General features: G+C 43.2%; 1 long non-coding RNA gene across 1 annotated transcript; it reads left to right on the top strand.

Moving 5' to 3' along the window:
- Positions 1 to 1469: 1469 nt before the first annotated feature.
- LOC122462228 lies at positions 1470 to 8328 on the top strand. The gene is made up of 3 exons (XR_006284660.1): positions 1470 to 1522; positions 6493 to 6642; positions 7539 to 8328. It is a non-coding gene; the product is annotated as an uncharacterized LOC122462228 (long non-coding RNA).
- Positions 8329 to 12652: the final 4324 nt, after the last annotated feature.

Genomic DNA, 12652 nt, shown 5'->3' with positions numbered 1-12652 from the left:
AAGAGGCGGGGCAGGGGCTGGAGCAGCATGCAGCTGTACAGGGCACCAGGAAATGTGGTGCCTCAAATTTCCTAGTGCCCTACGCAGCTGCGTATTTTGCGGATGGGTTGGGACCGCCAGTGATGAGCTGCCAAAATCTGAAGAACCGGTTCCTTTAGTCACTCCGGGTCTTCAGTGGCACTTTAGTGGCACCTCCTTCACTCTCTCTGGGTCTTCGGCGGCACTGAGGGACTTGCCGCCGAAGTGCCACCGAAGACCCGGAGCGCAGCCGGGTGAGTAAAAAGGGCTTCTCAAGGGGAGCCTCCCTCCGCAGGCTGGAGTTTGCCCGACCCTTTAACAACCGGTTCTAAACCGGCTTCTAAATTTAACAACTGGTTTGCGCGAACCGGTGTGAACCTGCTCCAGCTCACCACTGGGGACAGCCCTGCCTGCTCTTTGAGCTGGAGGTGCAAATTCCAGCTCAAGGAGATATATTCACAATAGCTCTAATTGAGCTAGCATGATAAAGATAGAGGCATAGCCTCAGCAATAGGAATGGTTAGAGGGGTCTGTCGCCCGAATACGATCCCATCTGAGACTGGAGGTATGTACTCAGGTGGCTAGCACCTCCTGCTTGGGACACCATGGCTCCATCTCTGTTTTTAGCATAGTAGCTCGGTCAGAGGTAGGGTGGGTATGTCTCCTCAAGCTAGAATGTACACTCTCCTGGGATTGTGTGCTAGGCAGAACTTAACAGGACCCTCTTCTTGCCCTAAGAGCTAACATATATTGTTGTTCAAACACTGTGAGACCTACGTAAATAACTAGTAATATGGATACTTTTATGCTCAGTGGCACACTGCGACTTAACAGCTCTAGGCTTTGGGCTTTTTCTTTTAACAACAAGAGAAGCTTGTGAAAGCCATTTGAAAAACAGAAGTTGCTTGTTGCTTACATAAGGTATCACCTCCTGTATTGTACTTGTAAGCTGTATTCAAGATGCCCTAGTGCTTAAGCAGAGAAATGTGCTCAGCTAAAAAGACAGAGCACGCAAGATACAGCGCATCTAAATAAAAATGATTGTCTCTTTATATAAACTGGTCTCCTGCTGCACCACTGGACCAGGCTCACTCTCCTATATTCAGAACTAGCCACTCTTGCCCAGCCAGAAAACCAACCCCCACTTATGAACACATTTAAATGGGGAAACAAGTGGCATAAACAGTATTGGGATGATGATTTTCCTTATTTACTATGCAGTGCTTTCTGTTTCTATGCATAGACTCTGAATGCTGAGACACACGGTGTCATAAATATAAAGGGAAGGGTAAACACGTTTAAAATCCCTCCTGGCCAGAGGAAAAACCCTTTCACCTGTAAAGGGTTAAGAAGCTAGGATAACCTCCCTGGCACCTGACCAAAATGACCAATGAGGAGACAAGATACTTTCAAAAGTTGGGGGGGGAGGGAGAAACAAAGCCTCTCTCTCTGGCTGTGTGATGCTTTTGCCGGGGACAGAACAGGAATGGAGTCTTAGAACTTAGTAAGTAATCTAGCTAGATATGTGTTCGATTCTGATTCCTTTAAATGGCTGAGAAAATAAGCTGTGCTGAATGGAATGTAGATTCTTGTTTTTGTGTCTTTTTGTAACTTAAGGTTTTGCCTAGAGGGATTCTCTATGTTTTGAATCTGATTACCCTGTAAGGTATTTACCGTCCTGATTTTACAGAGGTGATTCTTTTTACTTTTTCTTCTATTAAAATTCTTCTTTTAAGAATCTGAATGCTTTTTCATTGTTCTTAAGATCCAAGGGTTTGGGTCTGCGTTCACCTACGCAAATTGGTGAGGATTTTTATCAAACCTTCCCCAGGAAAGGGGGTGTAAGGTTTGGGAGGATTTTGGGGGGAAAGACATTTCCAAATGGGCTCTTTCCCAATTATATACTGGTTAGACGTTTGGTGGTGGCAGCGATAAAGTCCAAGGGCAAAAGGTAAAATAGTTTGTACCTTGGGGAAGTTTTAACCTAAACTGGTAAAAGTAAGCTTAGGAGGTTTTCATGTAGGTCCCCACATCTGCACCCTAGAGTTCAGAGTGGGGAAGGAACCTTGACATGGTGGCAGAGTGGTGGGATTAACTTGAAATCATTTTGAGATCAATTTGAGATTTTTTGAACCAGAAGCACAGATTTGAAAAGGAAATATTTTTTTTTCCTTTGGGCTGCTGGAAAGCAGGTTTTAAGCTGAAAGCAGTTAGAGGGTTTTTTTCTTTAGTTGGGGGCCAGAGCAGAGACAAAAGGGAATTGTCTTTTGTGAGCTGGAGTTTTCTCTACCTAAAGGCAGGGTAATTAATCTCTTGCAGGGAAATTCACAAGTCTTCACAGACCTGAAGTTGTTTTACCTAAGAGCAACTAGACGGGTTTTCTGTCTATTTGCCTGGAGACAAAGGTGTGTGTTTGGTTTTTTTAAGAAGTTTGATCTTTTGAACAATGAAAAAGCATTCAGATTCAGATTTAAACGTGTTTACCCTTCCCTTTATATTTATGACACACGGCATCAAGCAAGGGAGAGGTTTACACAATAGAAGGTTAAAATAGTAATAAAAAGTGAGTGTGACACACAGGAGTATTGGTAAGAGATTGATTTTATTCTTTGACCTAAGTCACACAACAAGTAAGAGTTACAAAAAAGTATATCCCTATTGCATGCCAATGCTTAGTATACACACACTCCGGTGGCTGCTGTTGCACCATTAAAAAAACAAAAACAAATGCAGATAATATACGTTAAACGTTTTGTCTAATGAATCAGTCTTTGGCTTGTATTCAAAACTGAAAATACTCTTACATTTTGAAGTACAGACTTGACCCCATTGACTGCTCTTGTGGAAGTAGCGCTTGTATTTGATGCCCTTGTTCAGATCTTTTGGGTTTATTACAGATACTTGTTGGGTTTTATTACAATGACCACACTGATAGTTGGTGTCTGTGTTCTCCCAATATCATCTAATTTTACCGTCTGATAATAATTAGCTTTTACTTTATTTTTTAGTGCTAATGAGAATTTGTGGTGCCTGTATTTTAGAGGCATACTGGCTTCTAGATCAATGTGACATATTATATCCTTGATACATCCTAGTCCATTAAACACCTTAAATTCCTTAATAAATTTATGCATCCTGTTCTACAGCCAAATTACACTCATTTGATCAACTGATTGGCAGACTGCTGCTCAACCCAGGCACCTCTGGGACTTGTTCCAATATTCCAAACTCTACTGATTTAATATCTGTCATTTATACAGATATACCAATGTAGCTTTGCCACATGGATTCATTTTGGTTCCAATTTATGAAAACACTTAAGTACATGCTTATGTCCACCCATTTTCAGAACAGTACATAAATATGTGCTGAATGTCAAGCATGTGCTTCAGTCTTATTCATACTTTCTTGAATCAGGACCTTTGTGCCCATTATATGAAACAAACAATTTTGAATGTGACCATCAGACACTCACTAATATTTTTGTATGGCTTTGTATGCACTGGCTTTAGTACATGTCATTAAGCATCAATATCTATCCTGAAATTAACATTCATAAAAAAAATTCCAGAATCACAAACGAACACATTGTGTTAATTTCAATGGAATAAATGAGCCGAGATAATTAATGATTTTAATAGAACCCTATCACTGTACAACACAAAACAAGGTTTGGGCTTTTGGAATACAGAAACCTCGGTCTGCTAAGTTCCATGCAAGCACACCATTAAAAGTCTTTTAAACCTTTTATTAAAGATACAGAAAAGAAGGAAAAATAGTTAAAGCATTTGAAATGTAAAGTATTAAGTAGGCTTTCATTTTAACAATATCCCTTTTCCCCTCCATAATAAACGCCTCTGCCCCTCTAATTCTCCCTGGCCCTCTATCAGACAATCTCTTGGATGGTATTAATGATGCTAATTACTTTTATTTTTATTGGGGGGGAAAAAGAAAGCTAGTAGAAGTCAGCTGGAGTGCTTCACACTCCTTCAGTTATATCAATAGGTGTCTTTGTTTGAACTAATTCAGTCTTTGTCTCCCATTCATTGTTACAGCTTATGTAGAATTTTGTGACCCTTTACCCACATTTCAACGATTGAGCTCACAGAAAAAGCAGAATATAGAGAATTGCCAAGTTAGCCATTCACAGCAGAAATAATATTTCATTTTAATTTACAGAAAATTTACTCTGAAAATTGGGACAACCATGCTTTCTTGTAGGACAACCAAACTGAAATGACAAATGATTAAAAGATTTTTCCCAGCCTATTGTGCGATATGAATAATAATAATAATTAATAATAAACGTTAATTGTAAAGAATTCCTAGAAGACAGCAGCTTTTTATTACTATTTGCTGGCCACTCCTACAGCTTTTTGGTTACATTTAGGATCAGAGTGGCTCACAACTACGATCTGCCTCCTAAGCTTCTTTGCCCAAACTGCTGGATGACAAATGGCGGTGTAAATTATACACCAGTAAGATGGTGGGAATCAAATTTATTGTAACTTAAACTTTGAGGAGGTAGAAGGAGCTCCATGGTTAAGGATACCACAGAGTGCATAAGTAAGAAGGGTGTGGTTGCAAACAACAAGAGCGTGTTAGGACTGGGCTAAACAGGTTTTTGTACCAATGTAATTTATTGGTTTAGAAACTGATATGATTAAATTGGTGTGACCCCCTAGTGTGACACAGATATACCAGTATAAAAGTGCTTATATTGGTCTAGCATATTTGGATACATTTAAGTGAATAAGCTATACCGCTCTAAGGTACCTTTATACCCGTATCACGGCATCCACATGAAGAGGTGCACAGCTTTAAATATATTGGTTTCTAAACTGATATAATTAAATCAATACAAAAACTGTGTGTAGACAAGACAAAATAGAGATGCAGTCTTTCACCTTCCTAGTGTTTGCTTTTGTTGCTGCACTTTGCCTTTACACCCTTCCCTTGATATGTAAATTACAACAACTTACACTCAGTTACACCAGTATAAAATGATTACCAAAAATTTGGACCACTATTTACCTCTCCTCTGATTTTTGTGCTGCCTAGCTTAGCAAAAACTGGCAATTTGAAAGGAAAAACAAGACATTCAGAAGAGCTTTCAATGCTCTTGTGTTAGAAGGGCTATTATTGCCTCCCCCCCCCCCATTTTAGGATAGGGACAGATTTAAGGTACAGGATTTTCTTTGGGCCTTGTAATCCTCAAAGATTAGAGGGAGTCCTGTCTAGTGCTTAGAGCACAGGTCTTGGAGTGAAGGCTCCTTGGTTCTTTTCTAACTCTGCTACTGGCTTAGGCTTGGTCTACACTACAAAGTTAGGTTGACCTAAGTCAACTTGTTTCAACCTAGTTATGCATGTGTCTACCTAAATTTGCCTCCCACCAATGTAAGCACCCCATTACCTTGACACAATAACACCACCTCCTTGAATGACTGTGCCTCTGCATCGATCTATTTACATCGATGCAGTGTGAACAGACACTGCATTGCCTGTGTCAACCCTAACTGTCCTCCAGCAGCTGTCTCACAATGCCACTACCCCTGCAACAGTGGTCGCTCCGGTAATAATTTTGAACTCTACTGCCCAGGGTTCACAGACTCCATAAACCTGCCCCTACCCCCTTTAGAATCTCCAGTATATTTTTGAAATGCCTTTTCCTGATTGCCCACCTTGGCAAGCAAACTACTAGCCCACCTTTTGTGAGCATCTGTCCAGGCTGGCTTCACATACACAGAGAGTTACTGCATGTGCTGCCTGGAGTAGTCTTGATCCAAGTAGTCTTGGATCTCCTCAGCCTGTGGGGAGAAGAGACTGTGCAAGCACAGGTAAGGAACAGCCAAAAAAATAGAGAGATCTCCATGTGGATTGAACAGGAGATGCTGAAACCGGGGTATGACAGGGACGAAAAGCAGTGCTGCATGAAAGGCACTTTGGCAGGCCTATCAGAAGGCGAGAGAGGGCAACAACAGATCTAGGGTCACCTCACAGAGCTTATACAACAAACTGGATGCCATACTTGGCAGTGACCCCCAGTGGTGAGCCGGAGCCAGTTCGCACCGGTTCACACGAACCGGTGGTTAAATTTTGAAGCCGGTTTAGAACCAGTTGTTAAAGGGGTGGGCAAACTCCAGCCCGCAGGCCACATCCGGCCCGCGGGATTGTCCTGTCCGGCCCGCCTGAGCTCTCGGCTGGGGAGGCTCCCCTGAGAATCCCTTTTAAATTTGTACTCACCCAGCGGTGCTCCAGGTCTTCAGCAGCACTTCGGTGGTGGGAACTTCACTCGCTCTGGGTCTTCGGCGGCACTTCAGCGGCGGGTCCTTCAGTGCCGCCAAAGACCCGGAGCGACTGAAGGACGTGCCGCCGAAGGCCCAGAGCGACTGAAGGAACCGGTTCTTCAGCTTTTGCCAGCTCATCACTGGTAACCCCACCAGCACCCTGCCTACGACTGTGGACGCTTCACAGGAGCCTGACGTGGAGGTATACAGCAACGGTGTGGGGGAGACCCGGAGGGAGACACAAACCATATAATAAACCAGGAGCTGCTTGAAATGCCACTGGAGTCAAGCCAGGTGTGTGCTGATGAGCCCACTGATGAAGGGGAAGGGAGCGCAAGTAAGTTCGTACATGTATTATTCGTTATAAGCATGTTTTGCTTTTTCATTGCCTGAAACCTCATCTCTCTCTGTCCCTCACCATTTAAAAATGGTGTCCATCCCATCTGCGCATTTAGATAACCAAAGCACTGGTTTTTGATTGCTCACATTATATTTGTAAAATTTTAGAAAATAAATTCCAAGAGTCCGATTTCACAATCCACATCAGATCAGTGTACTGCGCTTGGATAAAAGGGAGAAGAAAGAGATAGAGGTGGCATCCACTTTTCATTTCTTTGGCTTGTTGGGCTAGGCAGTGGGGGCCACATGGAGTACTCTGTTTATCTGAATAGGGATGTCCCTTTTCTCCTCTTGAGCAATCTCAATTAAAATTTTATGGAGATACTCTGCAATTTTCTCCTGAACATTTCTAGGGATGGTGGCCTTGTTTCTTCCCCTGGAAGAGCAAACCCTCCCACACCATTCAGTGAGAGTTCAGTGGGCACTATTGCAGTAAACTGACTAGCAGCATATCAGCCCGGGAGCTTCTGGACATCAGTAGCGGCGGGGTTCTCTGTGCCTTTGTCACCCTCAAGAGTCAGATATCAGCCAAAATCACCACTGCCTATGAAAATATTGGCAATATGCACTTCACTTTCCCTATAGTCAAACCCAGAGGCACCCAGTGTCTAAATCTTCCATGCAACAGACACCAGCCCTCTGCCTCTGCTAGGCCATATTCACCATGACTTTTGCTGCAGAGTGATGCTGTAACAAGGTGCTCCAAAGCAAAAGTGACACTTAGCATTTCTTATTAAAGTTATTTATGGGAATAATGTAACGGAGTTTCAAGACTTATCTTTCCCTTTTCATTGGAACTGTAAATCTAATCCTGTATTATTCTGTTTTAATTAGCAACCTCTGCTGTGGTGGCCTTTAGAGGTACCTCCTCCACACCTGCCAAACATATGATCCTCATCAGGAAAAGAATGAAGACTGGGGAGGATATGTTGGAGAAGATATTTCAGTCCTCCACAGCTGCTGACCATGAACACAAGTGTTGGAGAGGTCACATGAGGAAGGGCCAACAATGGAGAGAGTGGTTGCAGCAGGAGAGGCAAAGAGACCAAGAGGTGCATTGGGAAGTGCATCAGGATATCATGAGCTTGCTCAGGCAACGTACGCAGATGTTAGAGCATTATCAAGCTATATGCTGAGAAATCCCACTCACAGCAGCCTTTCTGATCCATGGAAAACTCCATGGCTGCTGCTCCCTATATCCCCTAACGTAAGTGGCAGAATGATATGAATCCTTACCCCTATCACTCCATGCCAGGGCAAAACTAGGAGAACCATAGGTACACCTACACCTGTGACGGATATTGCAATCCATGCAATATCTTTCGAGAACAGACTCTATTAAGTTTATAAATGGTTTATGTAACACGTGGGCCAGATGTTGCATGCAACTCTGGGTGGGGAGGGTACCTCAACTCCTCCAGGAACCAAAAACAATGGGCAGTGATTAAGGTGAATCACTTAGATACTAATCCTGTATGTACTGTTTGTATGTTCTGATTCAAACTGGGTTTTCCAGAGACCAAGAGAGAAAGGGCGTTTGCTATAAAAAGTCTGGATTTAAACTGACTCAGGGCCTTGGACAGGACCTTCTGTCCAAGAGGGGCCCCTAACCTTGCAGACGAGTATGGGTGCCAGGTTTGTATAATTTTTGGTGGTGCCCAGAACGGGTCCAAGCAGAGACCCCATGCTTCAGGGAGATGTGGGGTCCAGGGTGGCCTGGGGGGCTAGCAGGGGGCCTGGCACCGGCAACAGCAAGCAACCCTGCGCCAGGCCACCCTGGACCCCACATCCCCCTGAAGCATGGGACAGAATAGGAATATGCCATCTATTGTCCCACTGCAGTTCAGAAAGTCCATTGCTGCAGATCCACCCATTATTCCCTACAGATTACTGAGTGTCGCAGTTCTGTGCAGCAGGATATGCTTAATGCCCTTGCACACTTGGAAGACAATAACTCCCACTGTGGATTTTCCAGCTCCAGACTGACTGACAGAACTCTGGCATTGCAAACTTCCAGAACGTGATCGCCACTTGATTCTCCACTCAGTGCACACCTTATTCTGGTGTCACTGATCTGGAGGGGTGGGGTGAGCTTTGCACACAGATCCAGGGAAATCATTCATTCTCCACCTAATTGTATTCATTTTATAGATGGCTTAATTAATACTTACTTACTTACACGATTATTTCATTAATGCTGGCAAAGTATTTTGATAGCCAGCAATGAAAGATACGATGAAAGAGCAAATTATTGTAGCAGTGAAGATGAACAAACAAGCAATAGTCTGGCAGCCCAAGATTCTAAAGTAAAACTTAGGAAGTGGCATTTCACACCAAACTTTCAAAACTGTTTTCTTAAAAGGGGTTGTTAAAAAGGATGATATGGAAGCAGGGAGAGAGGGCAAGAATTCTGTTTCAGAGTGTGGGCTTCCCAGCGTACCAAAAGGCCACCCTCAGTTACATAGCAAATACAGACATTGCTGTTTTCTCTTTTCTACATGTGACACTGCCTTCCAGCATCAGCTGCAAAGCTACAATGAGAGCCCTTTGTAGGGTTGTGTAATTTTCTTTAATTTAGAAAGTTGCCTTTTAAGAGAGCCAGGTGTAGTCTCTTGATTGTGACTGCACAAATAGAAAGGAAAGATTTAATCACCAGAACTGCCACCAGCTGTGAGGTGCTTATAAAATGACAGAGACAGCCATAACCCCACCAGTCATCTACTGCTTAAGACTATCCTTTGAAGCAAATGGCCTTTTCTGAGAAATCTCTGCTCATTTATTCCTTCAATAGCAAGTTTAAGTACCGCTTTTGTTTAAACCCTTGTCATGCTTTCATTTTCCAGTGTACCAGACAAACTACTAGCATGCATGCACACCTGAGTGTGTGTCCTCGGCTTCTTGAGGGTTAATAGTTAATTGAGAGAGTACTTATATAAGTAATGTATACTGCTTTAGTTGGAAGTAAATATACCTTTTCTGTTTGTCACATTTCCCTTTTCACTTTGTGATTCTAGGCAGTGGAATATTTCCCCCTATATTTTAAATGTAATGTTGTTTTTCCTTTGTTATGTCTCCAGATCCTAATAAACCAATCATGCTCTGTTTAAATACCGTGGCTTTATATCTGGACAACAACAGCAAGAAAAATTAAATAATAATTGTAGCAATCGGTCCTTATTTATAAACAACATCCAGCCCCACTTCATTTTGGATTTTGTTTCCAGTCCTGCTCCAGGTACAACTGATTGCCCACTCTGTGAAACTCTGCCGGCTTGGAATATTCCAGACCTTGAAGGTGCACTAATCACACAGTTATTTCAGTTCCAAAAGCTCCATAAACATACCTGCAAGTAGCTGAAGTACAGTGATATAATTAAGACAGTGGACTGAGACTGGCGTTATCTGGGTTTAATTCCTGGTTTTGCCAGACTTCTTGTATGACCTTTGACAAATCACTTAATCTCTCTGTGCCTCAGCCCCCCATGTTTTCTTTCTCCTATGTTTTGTTAGTCTTGTTCACTTAGCTTATAAACTTTTCAGAGTAAGAACTGCCTCAGCACAGGGGGATGTATTAGATGGCCTCTTGAGGTCCCTTCCAGTCCTATGTTTCTATGGTTTCTCCAATTGCTATGTGTATGTACAGCACCTACCACAATGGGTCCCAATGTCAGCTGGTGCATCTATGTGCTACTGCAATACAAATGAAAAATAATAATTAATAATGGAGAGGATCTGTCCAAAAGAGCAGATTTTAAATTGCCTGATGGAATTAATTATTGTCATTTTTATTTTTAAAGGGCAAAGACCTAGCTAATAACACTATAAATTGATTGGCAATTACTTATATTTTTGTTTCAGATTTAACACACAATGAATTGGTGGTATATGATAGTTGCATGAAAGTGTAATTATTATATTAGTTGCCCTGTACTCATTAATTCTTTCACATAAGGCTGAAGTTGGGGAAAGACAATATTCCTGTGCAAAACTTCATAATGTTAATGTGAATCTAATTGTTGGAACAAGACCTAATGTTGACAATCTGCATGAAGCAAAACCCATTTGTAAAAGACTGATAATCTTATTTCTCTTATTCATTGTAAAGGCTTACTTTTAAAAATTTTGAATGGTACTGGCCAGAGTTTTCACATGTGAAATGTGTTTGTTACTGGATATGGTAAAATACTTTATGAATCCACACAGCAGACATTGACATAATGTGCACACTTCATCCTAGGACTGAGGCCCATACAAGGCCATCTTCAGCACTTACATCTTGGTTTGACTGCTTAGGGTCCAATTCTGTATACAGTTATGCATATGAGCGTTTGGAGGATCGGGCATTAAAGTAGGGCTTAAGTTGTAAGGAGGGTCTAGCACCAGAAGTTTTCACCCAACCGTTTTCCAGGGAACCCTGCTCTCACTTCCTGCGAGAATACAGAGTCTGAGGGTTTTATGCAATGAAAGCTCCAGGTACACGTGACCTAGGGAGCTGTTACAGCTACTCTTCCATCTAATGCAGCAAAAAGACTCTCACTCTTTCTGCCTCTCTCCTGTGAGTGGAACAAAAGGTGTCGGACTCCCCACAGTTAAAGTGATTGGAAGGCTGACCAGCATGAATTCAAACAGAAATGAAGAGGAGGAAACAATTACACATCTTTAACATGTGATTTTCACTAAGAAAGTTGTCATGTCTTTTTCCAGACTGTTCACGTGAAACCACAAAAATGAACAGTGTTGAGTACTTAGTGCAAAACTCCATACAAGGAGAGAGTGTGGTATTGTGATTTGAACATGAATCTTTGGACTCCAGCCATATTTCTGAGAAAGGCGTGTCGGGTGACACCAGCTGAGCTGACACCTGTAAATTGCCTCTTGTGTGAATAATAGGTAGAAGTGCAAACAACCTCAGTGCAGGAAGTTGCACAGCCAAGGAAGCTTGAGTGAGAGTCCATTCGGATAAGTTGTGGAATTTCCCCAATTCCCAGTGATTTTAGTGGGCATTAAGGATGCTCAGTACTTCACAGGATCCAGGTCCATTTCATCCTTAGATCTTGAAGCACTTTACACAGTATCATTATCACCATTTTACAACTAGGAAAACTGAGGCGGAGTAACGATAGTGACTTGCCCAGGGTCACAAAGCAAACAACAGACTTGACTCCTAGTCACCATGCCCTGCCCCACAGCATGCGTTTGAACCAGACCCAGATATTTTCTGCTTCTGCCGCTTCTGAAATCTGTCTTTTCTGGCCAAATTCAAGTTCCCAAACTTGATGGATCCAACTCATTTGTGTCAATTTTCTCAATGCTCACGATTTTTATTGCAAGTCTCACAATATTTGGTGTGTGTTAAAGCCCCAGCTCCAGGAGTCATGTGAATACGTGAGAATCTCACCCTTTTCTTTTTGTAAGTAAGTTTCTGGGCCTCATATTTGTGGAGGAAGGCTTGAACATGTGACTGGAGCAAACCACTCATACGCTTAAAAAACCAGAAGGTAAATAAAAAGACCCCCAGGAATTAAAAGGTCATGATTTGACGGGGAGCGTGGGAGGCCTCACTCAAGAGTTTTGTAGGCATGGGGCTGGCAGCACAGGGTAGTCTTGTCATCATGGCCCCAGGTGCAGCGTGGGGCAACCAAGCGCCCTGAGGCCGTGTCTCAGGGTTTGTGGTACTGGACGTTACTTGGCTACACGCGCTGGACCTGGGAGCAACAGGCTGCGACCCCCACCCCGGCCAGCCGCTGGCAGAGGGCGAGGAAGGGGCTGCAGGCACAAGGGGCACGAGGACAACGTGCTGTCTGCAGCCCTGTGGCTGAGCCACGTGCGGCTGCGCTGCGGGCTCCCGCCTGGAACCTCGCGCCCTGCCGCGAGGCCCAGGAGCCGGCACCAGCAACTTCCCCCGCCCGCTCTGACGGAGATCTCGCGAGAGGCGCGCGGCTGAGGGG

This window comes from Chelonia mydas, chromosome 1 (assembly GCF_015237465.2).
Source record: "Chelonia mydas isolate rCheMyd1 chromosome 1, rCheMyd1.pri.v2, whole genome shotgun sequence".
NCBI lineage: Eukaryota > Metazoa > Chordata > Testudines > Cheloniidae > Chelonia > Chelonia mydas.
This window is presented reverse-complemented; position numbering and strand designations above follow the sequence as displayed.